This window comes from Linepithema humile, chromosome 1 (assembly GCF_040581485.1).
Source record: "Linepithema humile isolate Giens D197 chromosome 1, Lhum_UNIL_v1.0, whole genome shotgun sequence".
NCBI lineage: Eukaryota > Metazoa > Arthropoda > Insecta > Hymenoptera > Formicidae > Linepithema > Linepithema humile.
This window is the reverse complement of record NC_090128.1, coordinates 39,900,133-39,912,750: the sequence shown is the minus strand read 5'-3', so window position 1 is coordinate 39,912,750 and position 12,618 is coordinate 39,900,133. Positions and strand designations below refer to the sequence as shown.

The following is a 12,618-nucleotide window of genomic DNA, read 5'->3' as shown; positions in this document are numbered from 1 at the left end:
TAATTATAGAATTGAGACAAACTTCGAATCGTCAACGATTCGTAAAAAGACAGATATATCCTTTTTAGCATATATTTCATGTTAGTGTAAAAGTATAGTTTATTTTTTTACATACGAGATATTATATCTAAGACGTGATTTGTATCATTATTTACGGTGTGGAAGGTATGTCTCAAATTTGACAAAAGTCTTTAAGTTTAACTCCCTGGAATGTGTATTCAAGGCACGAAGCATGTTTACATTTTGACAAGGAAGTGACAAATTGCTGTCAAGCTTTGACAATCTGACGAAGGACTCAGGTACTCTTAACGACATTTATACATGCTTGTACATGAGCGCCTGATGTGATTTTCAAAGTCGTTGAGAAAATAGAGTCCTTGGAATCTACTATTTATGGTATCTACAGTAACGTTGCAAAACATCGCTTTTACATTCCATATAAAATCAGTAATACAAAATTCATGCTATGTTCGTTAACCTTCATAACAATTGGAAGTAGAAATTGATTTTTTAAGAAGTTGTCATATGAATGACGATTATTTTCACTTATCGGAATTTTTTTTACTAGCTTAATAATTTCCTAAAAAAATAATAATGATCTTTTCGAAAGAGCAAATATTTTATTTAATAGGCTATGATTTCGCTTGTCTTTTTATTACAAACCGATAACATCGTGCACTTGCAGAGAAAAAATTTTTTTACGTAATTACGCTCGCTTGCGATCGTTCAAATTTATATTTCCTCCTTGCGTAATTACGAGAAGGAAGGCAGGCAAATGCAGGCAATGGAATCCGTTAAAGGATCGACCACCAAACGGAGGAGATATTTAAGGGTGGGCAAGGAAGTTATGGGCGGTCGAGTATGTTTTCTGTACAGTCTGAAACGCGTGTCGTCGCGCGCGCGTGATTCCGGCAAGGTATGCAGAATGCAACCTTTTCACAGAGAGATATCCAGGCCGTGGCAGAATGTAGTTGGCCGGGGCAGCAGCGGATTTAATGGTCGCTGTTATAAGTTATAACTTTTAAATAACCAGCACCGGTGAGAGAGGAGGGGCCCTCTTCGGCCGGCCGCGGTCGGCGCTGGAAACCAGCTCACCTTGCTTTAACCGATGCGATGAGTTTCGCTCCGCGGCAAATACGTATGCGTACGATCGTCTGCTTTATGCATACAGTGATACGTGTATTCCGATGCGTAATAACGCCGAGAGATTTGGCGAGCGCGATATACAACGCATGTGCCAACCTGAATCCTTGGTTACGCCAGCCGGCTCCCTTTCGCACGTAATTTCCACTGCCCGGATTAATTACCATACTTGGATGACAGAGTTATATTATGGTCGTGATATTAGCGATGGTGTTACGAATTCGAAGTCAAGGATGGGTCTTTCTGTGTACGGATTAATTAGGTCATAGCCGAAGCTATGGTTGTCATATAAATTTTGCGAAACTTCGCATAAATAACTTTAATTGCTCGTAAATAATGACATTTAAGTATAATTTAGGTGTTATCGCAATAATTACTTTGTATTTTATGATAGGCCGACACAGTGTTTCTTTTAAAGGAAAATTACATAGCACTGGAATACTTTGGTTTTTTATAAAAGAAAATTTAAAGCCATTTTTTATTAGAACTTTTATTGATTGTTAGGAATTTGACATATTCTTCTTTGGAAATTAATAAGAGAGTTCTCCGTTCGAGTTCTCGTTTTGAAAATTAATGAAGGCACATTCCGCAGGGGAAGAAATCAGGTATCACTTCCACATTCAGAATCATGCAAACAAGATCATTTGTACATGTAATAGCTGTGTAATGTTCAGGGAGCCAGTTACAATATTGCCCTCTTTATTTTCTGGCGTGTGTAATTTATAAATACCGATCGAGATATGATACCGTTCCTAGTAATGAGATGCCATTTAGTATAATTTCGTATGTAGAACGTAGATTGGGGACACTTCTTGCGCATACGGTAAGCTCGTAGTTAGTTACATAGTTGTTGATTTATACTCAATATTTTCTAATGGGACTTGGTTTGCGATGTATGCGTGCAAACCTGATTGCACGGCGAGATAGAATCCTTTAATAAGATTCATCTCTAGCTTGGCGACGGTCTGACGACAGGTTGCGTTGCGCTGAATAATCGCGTCGCAACCACAGCGTTGCGTACAGTGAAGCTCATAATTTTGTTTGGCGTTCACAGAATGCACATAAAATTTATAATCAAGTCAGATTTTTAACTAACGCGCAAATTTATTTTACCGATATAAATTCCGCAAATAGTTTAGGCATATCTTGCGTTGATTAAATTGTAACACCTTATGTCTTATTTTGCAAGTTAGTGATATCTATATTTTCAGACACACCTTAATACGTTATATATACTTTAAAAATTTTTCAACGATTGAAAATTATAAAATGTTTAATAATATACATTTTTAATAGTGCTCAAACACTTATTACTGATTTTTGAACATAAATTTTATATGAAAAAGTGTCATTTCTATTCAACTTTATTTAATATATTAATTTGGTATAAGCAAGATGAATCAATATTTTTGAATTTTATATGAAATTAGCAATTATCTTCCAGAATTAATGTATCATACATTTTTATTATTATTCCTAATATCCAATCATTTTATGAGACAGATATTACAGTCGTTTCGAAAGTGGATTTTATGATGTATATGAAATTGATGTACCATTTCATGAATTTAAAAATATTGAGAATTAATGACCATTCATTAATTTAGAAATTGATTTTTGCCAGCACCACGAGAAATAATAGTTTCATAAAAAGAACTTTATATTATAGTCATAAAATTACTTAACATAAAGATTTTCGGAATTCGAAAAAATTTCAACAGCCAGCAACATGCTTTTTCGATCCGCGATCAAGTCTATATCTATATTTTTTAAATATTTTACATATTCGCGTAATCAGTGCAGCGACGATAATAAGAACATAATCGCATTTCCAGCGTAATTTTTTCGCATGTTTGTTTTTGTGATTTTTTTTCCGAATATAACCTTCTATTCGCTTAAATTCGATAAACGATCTGCAGGATGATCTTTTTTAATTAATTTTGTACTTTTTTATTGCTCGCCGTTTCACGTAAAATCATTCTATATCGAAATTTGTCTTTTACGCGAATGTCGATCAAGATTCATCGGAATATAGGCAAAGCTTTCTCGGGCGCAATCAGTTGTTTCCGTTAGATGTCGTTTTTGATCTCCCGTGGGATTTATCGCCATATTGTTTACTTTACGCGAGCCGATTCGCATTGTTATCAGCTTTCTATACGTTATTTATATATTTCGGCAAGAGTACGGTGGCGAATGTGTACGGTATCCGATAATGAATATATTACGGAAGCGATCGCGATAAGAGTTGTGATAAAAAGAGGAAATCTTAATTATAAACGCGGGTAGTTGTCGCGAATTATCAACGCATTTAGCGCAAGTTCGCGCTTGGAAATGAAAGATCGCGAAAACAGTTGCACAGTTGTGCACAGAATTTATGTCGAAATCATGGTTGTGTTTTTGTAATCACCGCGATCACACATGTGCATGAAATGTGGAAGAACTTGGACATGGACTCGGACTCTGAAGATCTAGGGCATACTTCGCGGTCGCCGGCTGTTGAGGTTAGGACAGCGGTACATCTTGATTTTCCTAATGCGCGTTGAATTCTGCAGTATACATATATCTGACCAGTTACGAAGGGTAAGTGTTAAATATTAAGTTCTAATTATGATTACGTGTCCGTACATTTTTCATGCTTGAGATAAGAAAGCTGACTAGAAAGTTACAACAGTATTTCGGCTCTATATCTTGGTTTCTCTTTAATTCTGCGTAGCAATTTTGTGTAGCGTATTATTTTTTATTGCAACTTGAAAGAGATGGATTTCAAAATTTCGAAACCTTCAAAGGTATTAAAAATATAGTCAGAATTTTCAACATTTTCCATGAAATGATACGTCACGCTTTACGCATACGTTTTTACATCTAAACAAATAACTGACAAATACTGACGCGTTTCAAAATATAACTCGAATGTTTGACATTTCATTTCCGAGACATAAATGCATCGTGTCAATCTTGCAACAACATTCGTTAGAATTACGAACAGGCGCGCATTTTTCATCGTGATCAGCGTGGGGTTTGCTGGACGTAAATAAAGTTCCGGGGGAATTATGTGAGCCTACTCGTCTTTATTTATCTATTTATCCGGACGTACATAAATATGGCGAGACCGGGTAGGGTTTGTCGACCTTGTGATTGATGGGACATACTATTTTTACGCGGTGTGCGCCACGTATCGTGAAAAGGAGAGAGGAAAAAAGCGGGGATAAGAAACGAGTAGAAGACACCCGTTCTTGATCAGCTGGCCGCCCTCAGCTCTAACAAGAGACAGAAAGAGAAAAGGATATAGGAGGAAAAAAGAAGACTCTTCGGAGTGATTTATCTTGATTTTATTTTTATTGTAGTCAGTCACGCGAAGGTGACGATTTATCGATTTTTCTTTGAGGCGCTCTCGCGATGCAACTCAATATAACAAGCATTATGTGCCGCGTTCGTTTTTTGCGTTCTACGGCGCGACGAGATGTTTGATGACGATACGCGAGAGATATCATTGTCGTTGTTCAGACAGAGGTCATTCATTCTGAAACTGAAACTGCGACGAAATCAAATTTGTCCCTTTCATGCGTTTTGCAGAACAGAGACACAAAAATTCGTGGAACCCACGAGAAAAGAGTTTAAGTGGGTAATAGTATCAGTAATCCACAGCGATTGATAAACGTCAACGACTAATTGAATTTTTCGTCGACAAGTTACCGCTTTGTGAATTCGAGCACGTTTCAATTTAAACGTGTTTCAATTTTGATCTCTCGCGACCCGGCTTTTTTTCACGCGAGAATGTGCCGAAACAATTACTCTCACGCGAATTTAATTTTTCGTCGCGCGGTGGTATTTTTTCCACACCGATAACATATAAAATGTAAGCTACCGATCCTGTATATTTCGAATGTGCAAGTTTTGCCGGTGAGATTTATTTGTGTCTCGTTCGAACAGCGCAGGCGAATAATTAGTGGCGTAGCGAATAAGCGACGAGTTTTTTTTTGGCTTATCGACCGCAAAGTTGAACGAAATGCTCCGCGCGTTTTGCAAAGCTAGCCGACAAAACTAGTAAAATTAGTTTCGTGATGTTAAATGCAGTATGTTTTGCATATTCACTTATTAAAAATTATGTGGAATTATTGCGTTAGGGTAATTTTAAAAGTTTAAGTATGGAGATGGCACAAATCAGTTTATAAATTTTGTGTATTATATTAGTAACAAAACGCGCGTTTTGCATCCGCAGATATTAATTTCTTTATTCCTGTTTGCAATATTAAATAGAACGTGAATTTCTTATTCATCACAATGATGGCAGAAAGAGGTTCGGTTAAAATACATAGGTAAATGTCTGCAGAGAGTGGAGATAAATTATAGAAACAGGAAGCTGAAGAAGGCTGCCGGCAAGCTGTTGCACTCACAATGCTGCCCCTCCCTTCCGGCTTTATATTTACTTCAATATGGCTTTGAGTACTTTTGCCCGTTTCGTATCTACTCCGCGATTAAATATTCAATATCCCCGTTTGTAACTGCAACGGTAGAAAACTGTAAATTTTCGCGTATAAACTTGTGCGTTTTACAAATGTACTTTTCTGTACGACCATTGACAACAGATCTCGTATGAATTATTATCGAAATAAAATATTTATTATGATTGAAGGCGTGGAACATTTCCATCACAAATTTTCGCGCGTTGACTCAATAGGCTATCGAGATAACTGAATCAGAATATTAGAATACAGCGATTGAGATGAATAAAAATGTATTCGATATTATGAGAAAATGTTCCCTTCTCGTTTTCTCAAAAATTTGATTAGAAAAGAACAAATTGCAGAGTATCTTCGCAAGCACGATCGTCTTCACGATCGTCATCTTTACAGGCGCAACCGCGGCACAATCACAGCTCTAAATAGACGGGAACATGAGACGACTGAGAGAGAGAGAGAGAGAGAGGGGGGGAAAGAAGGGCCGAGTGAGCGCGAAACATTTCACATTTCATAGTACTCTAAATCTTTCGAGTTCGTCACGAGAGAAGGGAAGCGGCCAGCCCCTTTCTTCTCTTCTCTCGTTGTGCATAGCTAGCGCAGCCGTAGGTCGAGATCTCACTTTGCCCGTGCGTTGAAGCGCTCTTCAAGTTACACTATATCTGCGCCACTTCGCTACGAGGGTTTTGAGACGGCTTGTACATACAGGGGCGCTCTCGTCTTCCGTTACCTGACACTACCCGTCGCTACGGGAGAATTGCCGGGACTCCGAAGGGGGCAACTTCTCCCCTCCTTCCGCGCTACTTCCTACGCTAACGTTACGTCGCTATCGCGGTCCTTCTGACAGCGGCATCTGCGCTCGACGAGTCGGTTCGGCCTATCGAGGCCTCTCGTCTCTCGTCATAATGCGTCGTTTCGCTACGCGCAGTCACCACTGCGAGTTGCGTCGCGAGATATAAGGGTAACGTCCTGTCTGTACCCAGTCCTTTTCGTCCTGTTCTCCACCGCGGAAACTTGCTAAAAGCTGACGCGAAATGAGGGCTCATTGTCGCGACGAGAATGCCTGGAAATGAGATTTCGCCAACTTTTCTGACGTTACGCGCACCGGGCTCGCGGGAATTGCACGTTAATCGTCTGACCGAGACTGCCGTTTGGCGAAAGTGAAAAGATAGCGTTGTTAGAACGAAATTGAAATATGTAATGTGAGGAGGAAACAGAGAACTCTGGTGCAATTTTTGGTTATATATTTTTCAGCAATTATTTCCACAAAAATTTCGATCATACTTGCATGAAATAATTTTATGACACTTGCGTTATAATTCTACAAATAAAAATGAATGAATAATACTCAATTTTTTTTGATAAAGTATACAAAGTTCTATTTTTTTAATGATTTTCCAAAATTTGTAAAATAACAACAAGCTTGCTCTATTGTGACAAAATTTTTAAAGCATGATTCATAATGCACTTGAAGCAAACAGCCCAATTAAAACAGGCAAAAGCGAGTTTACATGCATGGCATCATACGAGTTTTCCTCAGCGGAGATTGCATGAGTGCTCCTAGTGGAAATTGGGCGTGCGTATGGGTCTAAAGCCTCTAAGCCTCCGGTAGAAAGGCCGGTAAAGGATGAATGCCTAGGCTCTCTTACACGAAGCAGGTATATTCACATAATACGAAAGCGATGCCCGATCCGGGTCGGGGATTAGCCGGTCCGCTGTGATCCAGCAAATTAGTCTACCTAGCTTGACAGTCAGCTGTCTTATTTAGCAAAATAATTCGGAGTGCATGGAATCCAGCGGAATAGAAATATTTTCGTTCTCTAACAAAACTGCATTGCGCAAAAATCGATAGAGTAAATAAATTGTCAGAATTGTTTTGCTATTTTGCGACTTGCGAATTATTCAGATGCTTGTAAAAATATTGCACAGATTTATAAAATTTATTAATATTCATTTTAATTCGAATATCGGAATTTGAGTCATTATTTATGGAAAAGTATTTGCACATAGTCATGTGGTGAAAATGCGAATCTCAAAGAAATATCTCTCTCTCTTGTATGTTACACGCGTGTACGACGAGGGAGGTAGTTCGCGGAAGAAATATGAGAGGAATGTCGTAAAAGTTAAAATTATGCCGGCTACCGTGCGTATATAAACGAAGAGAGATGATACCTTAGGTGCATGTAAATACTCAAACAAGATGGGTTGCTTGTGTCCTATATAGTCCACTGAGACTCGAAGAATTCGCAAAAGAATCTCACGGGGGGGGGGAGGGTGGAGGAAGGCATAAAATTCGAAGTTAGAGTCACGCTGATACTTTAGGAAAAGGACAGTTAAAGGCGGTTAATCTAGAAAAATTTATCCATGTTTCGAGATATCTCAATTTATGACGTTTTTATTCAAATTTGATCATTTTATAATTGAGAAATTATCGCAATTTAAGCAAAAATATTTTTTTCTTCCTCCAATTAAGAATCTTATTAGGTATAGCATCGAAAGGAAGATGCAAAGTGAACAATTGGTGTGTATATCTGATTTTCCGTAATCAATCGTCTTTATACCACATCATCAAGTTCCTTGATATATTAATCGAGCCCGATCTTCTCTTTACATTTACGACGGTGCTTTATGACGCACAAAATGACGCAGGATAGGGCGAGAAAACGCGGCTCAAAGTTTATTGACCTTCATCCCTTTCGTACACACAGCCCTTCCCTTCTGCGTTCGACGTACCTTCGAACCTGCCTACCTACCGGCGAAATGACGCCCGACTTGCTTTACACACGATGCACGTATAGACGGTATCGGTAAAAAACGTGCTCGGGATTACACGGGAGGGCTCAAGTCGGCGGCGTCGGTAAACAGAGAGTTTTATCACGAACGAGTACTTTCCCTGGAAAATTGCTCCACCAATTTGATAGCGGCCCGAGAGTCTCGTTACTCGCGCGAGCACTCGGGGATCGGATACGCGAGCAAACAAGAAAAATGTCTGGTTGCGAGAAGATCGTTTCCAGACTGCTTCCGACTTGCATTTTCTCGATCGGATCGCGAAACTTCGGGGCCGTTAAAGATAAAAAGAAAAATCCATGCCATGTAATATGAAATACATAAGAAAATCATATGTTTTTTATTTTGCATGATGTATAATTTTTAATGTCAATTTTCTCACCGCAATGTCTCAACTGCTCAGAATTCTACGATAACTTTATATCTTGAAATATTTCCATTTAATTATCGTAATAAATTCTGCCAATACTTTTTTTACGCATTGGGACGGTGAAATTTATATGGCAATGAAGTAGAAAGAATTTCCTCATATAATCGTTAATGACAAGTCATAAAAAATCTTGAGAAGCTTTCCTTTCCCGGAGAAACCTTCATTGAATGTTCCCACGAGAGATATTCAGCGGCGTCGCGATATCAAACATTTATATATTTTGGTATGAACTCGTGTCAAACTCTATACCTGCTCGTCAATCAACCGCTGGAAAAAAGACGCACCGAAGTAATTTTCTACACAAATCCTCCGTGTAAATATACAAATCCGTACAAATCCACAGGTATATATTTAGATGATATCAGGAGATGAAAGAAATCCTCTATTGACCGAACGTGTGAAACCGATATTTGAGAATGATCTAATCCTTCAAAATTAAAAAATTCTTTTTTTTCTTACGTACAGTAGCTTTCAAATATAAGAGCACTAATTGAGACCGCCCGTGTGCTTATTGACGCACTATAAAGTATATTTTTCTTTGTGTTGAAAAAGCTGTCACTTCGATTAACGATATGCAGCGGCGGCTGCTCGCGGCTTTCTTGGTGCTCTCCAAAATCCTATGACATCGAATAAACAAGTCGTTAAACTCGTCGTACACTCGCTTTTACGAGCAGGAAATAAGGCTGTAAAGTTACGCGACGGCGATGTATATTGCATGTATAGCGCGTATTGTATAGGTATGTAGTTAAGCTCGCTGAAAAACGGCGCTGATACCCGGGTCCCGTTGTCATTTTCGTCGCTCATCAACTAATGGCATTTCGTTAATTGGTCCTCTCCGACTTGTAACGGTCGGCAAAACGTAAAGTTGATGTATAATCGTTCGCTCATTTTTAATTGCCGGTGAACGCTTATTTACGTCACACATTTAGCGATAAATGCAATCATCCGACTATTTAACATCAATACCGACTTTGATCTTTACGCTATGTGCTTTAAACTTAGAATTTGACTAGATTTAGTGCAGGGAAAAATATAGATGATTACAATAAAACGCTAGTAAATTTGAAAGTCATATTTTCTTGAAAGATTTTTTAACCATTTAGTTTCAAAGAGTCTACCTTTTACAGCATCTTATAAACTTGATTGTTCCTGGTTTCCGGTTTTTTGTGTTCTTTAGAAAGGGTTTATTTTCTTTGTCTTCAAAAATAACATCGGTAACTTTTCAGTCGATTTTGATTTGAAGGTACATTTGTCTGAGCTCAATTTAGGTGATCGCGTTGAGCCGCACAAATCAATTATCATTCATAAAACGATTCTTCAATTTTCAGAGTATAATTGAAAGAAAAAAAGAGAAGCGAATGGAATTGCACGAACATTTTACTTTCACGCAGCGAATTTGCTAGGGCGAAGCCAGCCTCGTGTGGCTTTTTTTTTCTTCAGCTCGCGGTTTTCCTGTTCTCTCTTCTCTCGACCAGGGTTGCGCGGTCGTTCGCGTCGACAATCGCGCTGCGCCGCCGACTTGTGCAAGGGATCACGGTTGTAAAGGAAACCGGGCAAATGTCAGTCGCCCTCAGGGGCGCATGCATACGCTTCGCGAAGCTTTTAATAAACGCTCACGGCGAAACCTTTCTCTTTCTTCTTTTCTCTCGCTCGCTCTCTCTATCCATCGCCCTGTGCACTCCACGATTACACGATCGCGCACGTGAAAGCGGGTTAGGTTGGGCCAGGTTAGGGTGAGTGATCCATCCGCGTGTTGCAATATGCGCGCGCGACTTGGGTCATTCAGTCACGACGCCTTCCTCGGATCTCGGACTCTCGCCTTTTAATGAAAATTACACGGCTGAGAATTGCAGGGGGTCATCGCGGTGAGACCTTGTAAACATTAACCTCCTTGCTTTTGTAGACAAAAAGGAAATGAGATTGAATTTCAGATTTATACGAGAAATCAGCGAGATCGAAGTTTCAAGTAACTTGTTTCAATTTTTCTTTGATAATTTTTTCATATATTAGTTTGCTAAGTTCCGCAATTTTCAGAACTAATTTTTCTCATAGATATTTGGTGAATAAAATTTTAGCAATGTTGACAGATTGACAGCAAATTTAGTTAAATTTAATGTAATGTATAATATCTTAGGAAACGAAAAGACTCGGCGTTCTCACACTCACGTTGATAGATATCCTTCACGCGTTCCTGCGATCTGGGTTAGTTCGCGATCGCAAATCAACGAGGTACACAAGAACCGTTCGTGAATCTTGTTCTGCGCAGGAATATATTTGCGTTAGGCACACTTGAACGCACATCGATCGTATGAATATTTTACGTTTCTGCCCTATGTAACTCGAAGTTTTACGGCGGGCCGTCAGGTGTAACCTGAATTACGTCTTCCTGAATGCGAAGTTAACTTTTACGGCGTACTTCGGGATGTAACAGTCTCTCCCATTTCTTCATCTACACGCTTGTCTGTTGGGACAAGAAAACCTTGGGAGGATTCTTACGATTTTCGCTGTTTGTTTAACTTCAACGAGCGCGCGCTACTCTGTCGGAATGCTCTCTATTTGCTTTCCTTTATGGAGCTGTAGCGATCTTCTAATTAGCTGCTATGTGTCAGTCAATAAATTGACCAAAATATAGCGGGATATTTTCAACATGAACGTATTTATAATTAAAACTGTATACATTTCCGAGGTTTTTTTAAAGAAAGAACTGCAAAATGTTCATATTTTTGTACTTTTTATTAAATTTTGTCTTTCTAGAATTTTAAATTTTTACTTAAACTTCTTTATTTTAAGAATAAAGTATTACATGATATCTTTTTTTACCTCGGATTATTTTTTCAAAGTTACTTTCTTACATTTTTTTACGAATTTTTATATTGTTCAAAAAATTTTCGTAGCTATGCATGAGAAAAAGATTTTCAAATATTAATCCGTCTTAGGTCTCTATAGAGCAGGAAATCATCATGGCAAATCTTAGGGGGAGTTTTTAGACGAGCATTGGTGCGGAATTTTTCGTATAAAAATTCGATATAACAGCTAAGCTCGTTTAACTTCGCAACACATTGATCCGTTCTTAGAACAGCATTATTTTTCGTTTGTGCAACTCCGGTGGGACATCTTAGACCGGTATCTCTTTCTTTTTATTCTTAGCTAATAATAAAACAGAGAATATCAAGAGTTATATCATTGCTGTTCGTTCCTGAAAAGAAAACTGTGTTACGCTCGACGAGATTGCTGTCGTAAATTGCAATGAGCGTTCGTTTAGCGCAACTGGTTTAATGTAAACGACAAATCACGGATTCGTGCGCGAGCGAGAAATAATTTAACCTGTCGACGAGATTCATAACTCGATTCTCTCAAGGAACTAAAATTAGTCATTAGCTGAAAATAGGATTCGAAAAATATGGCTATTTTGAAGCTCATTACGGATTGCATCAGTCAAAAGTTTTGCAGTATTCGAAGCAGCTGAAAAATTTATAGCGATAGAGGTTTTCTATCGAAAAAGCGGTTTTGGATTATCTCGATTGGGATACGTAATTGCGTTTCACATTGAAATTTTATCTTGCATAGAAATGATGTTTGTAATTTTCATTTGCATTCTACAATATCTCCCGGTGTTTTTGAGAGGCGCGCTTTCTCATCGAATTCAGTTTCATCATCTTTTTGACGAAGATGGATCTAGATATCCTAACTTTGCGAGTGAAAATAAATTTAAAGTTTACAAATTTTTTGCATGCGTGACATGAAGAGATGCGAATGCGGAGTTATAACGCGAGTCAAGACGCGAAGAAATACGAATGCGGA

The 12,618-nt window shown here is 38.5% G+C and overlaps 2 protein-coding genes across 2 annotated transcripts in view; both read left to right on the top strand.

The window, feature by feature from the left end:
- Oseg4 (intraflagellar transport protein Oseg4) overlaps positions 1–12,618 on the top strand; it is a 70,682-nt gene that overhangs the window by 14,436 nt on the left and 43,628 nt on the right. The gene's annotated exons all lie outside the window — the stretch shown is intronic.
- Positions 3,308–12,618, top strand: part of dlp (dally-like) — a 117,290-nt gene continuing 107,979 nt past the window's right edge. The window contains exon 1 of the mRNA XM_012376917.2: positions 3,308–3,723. The gene's annotated coding sequence lies outside the window, so the exon portion shown is untranslated. The remainder of the gene's footprint in view (positions 3,724–12,618) is intronic.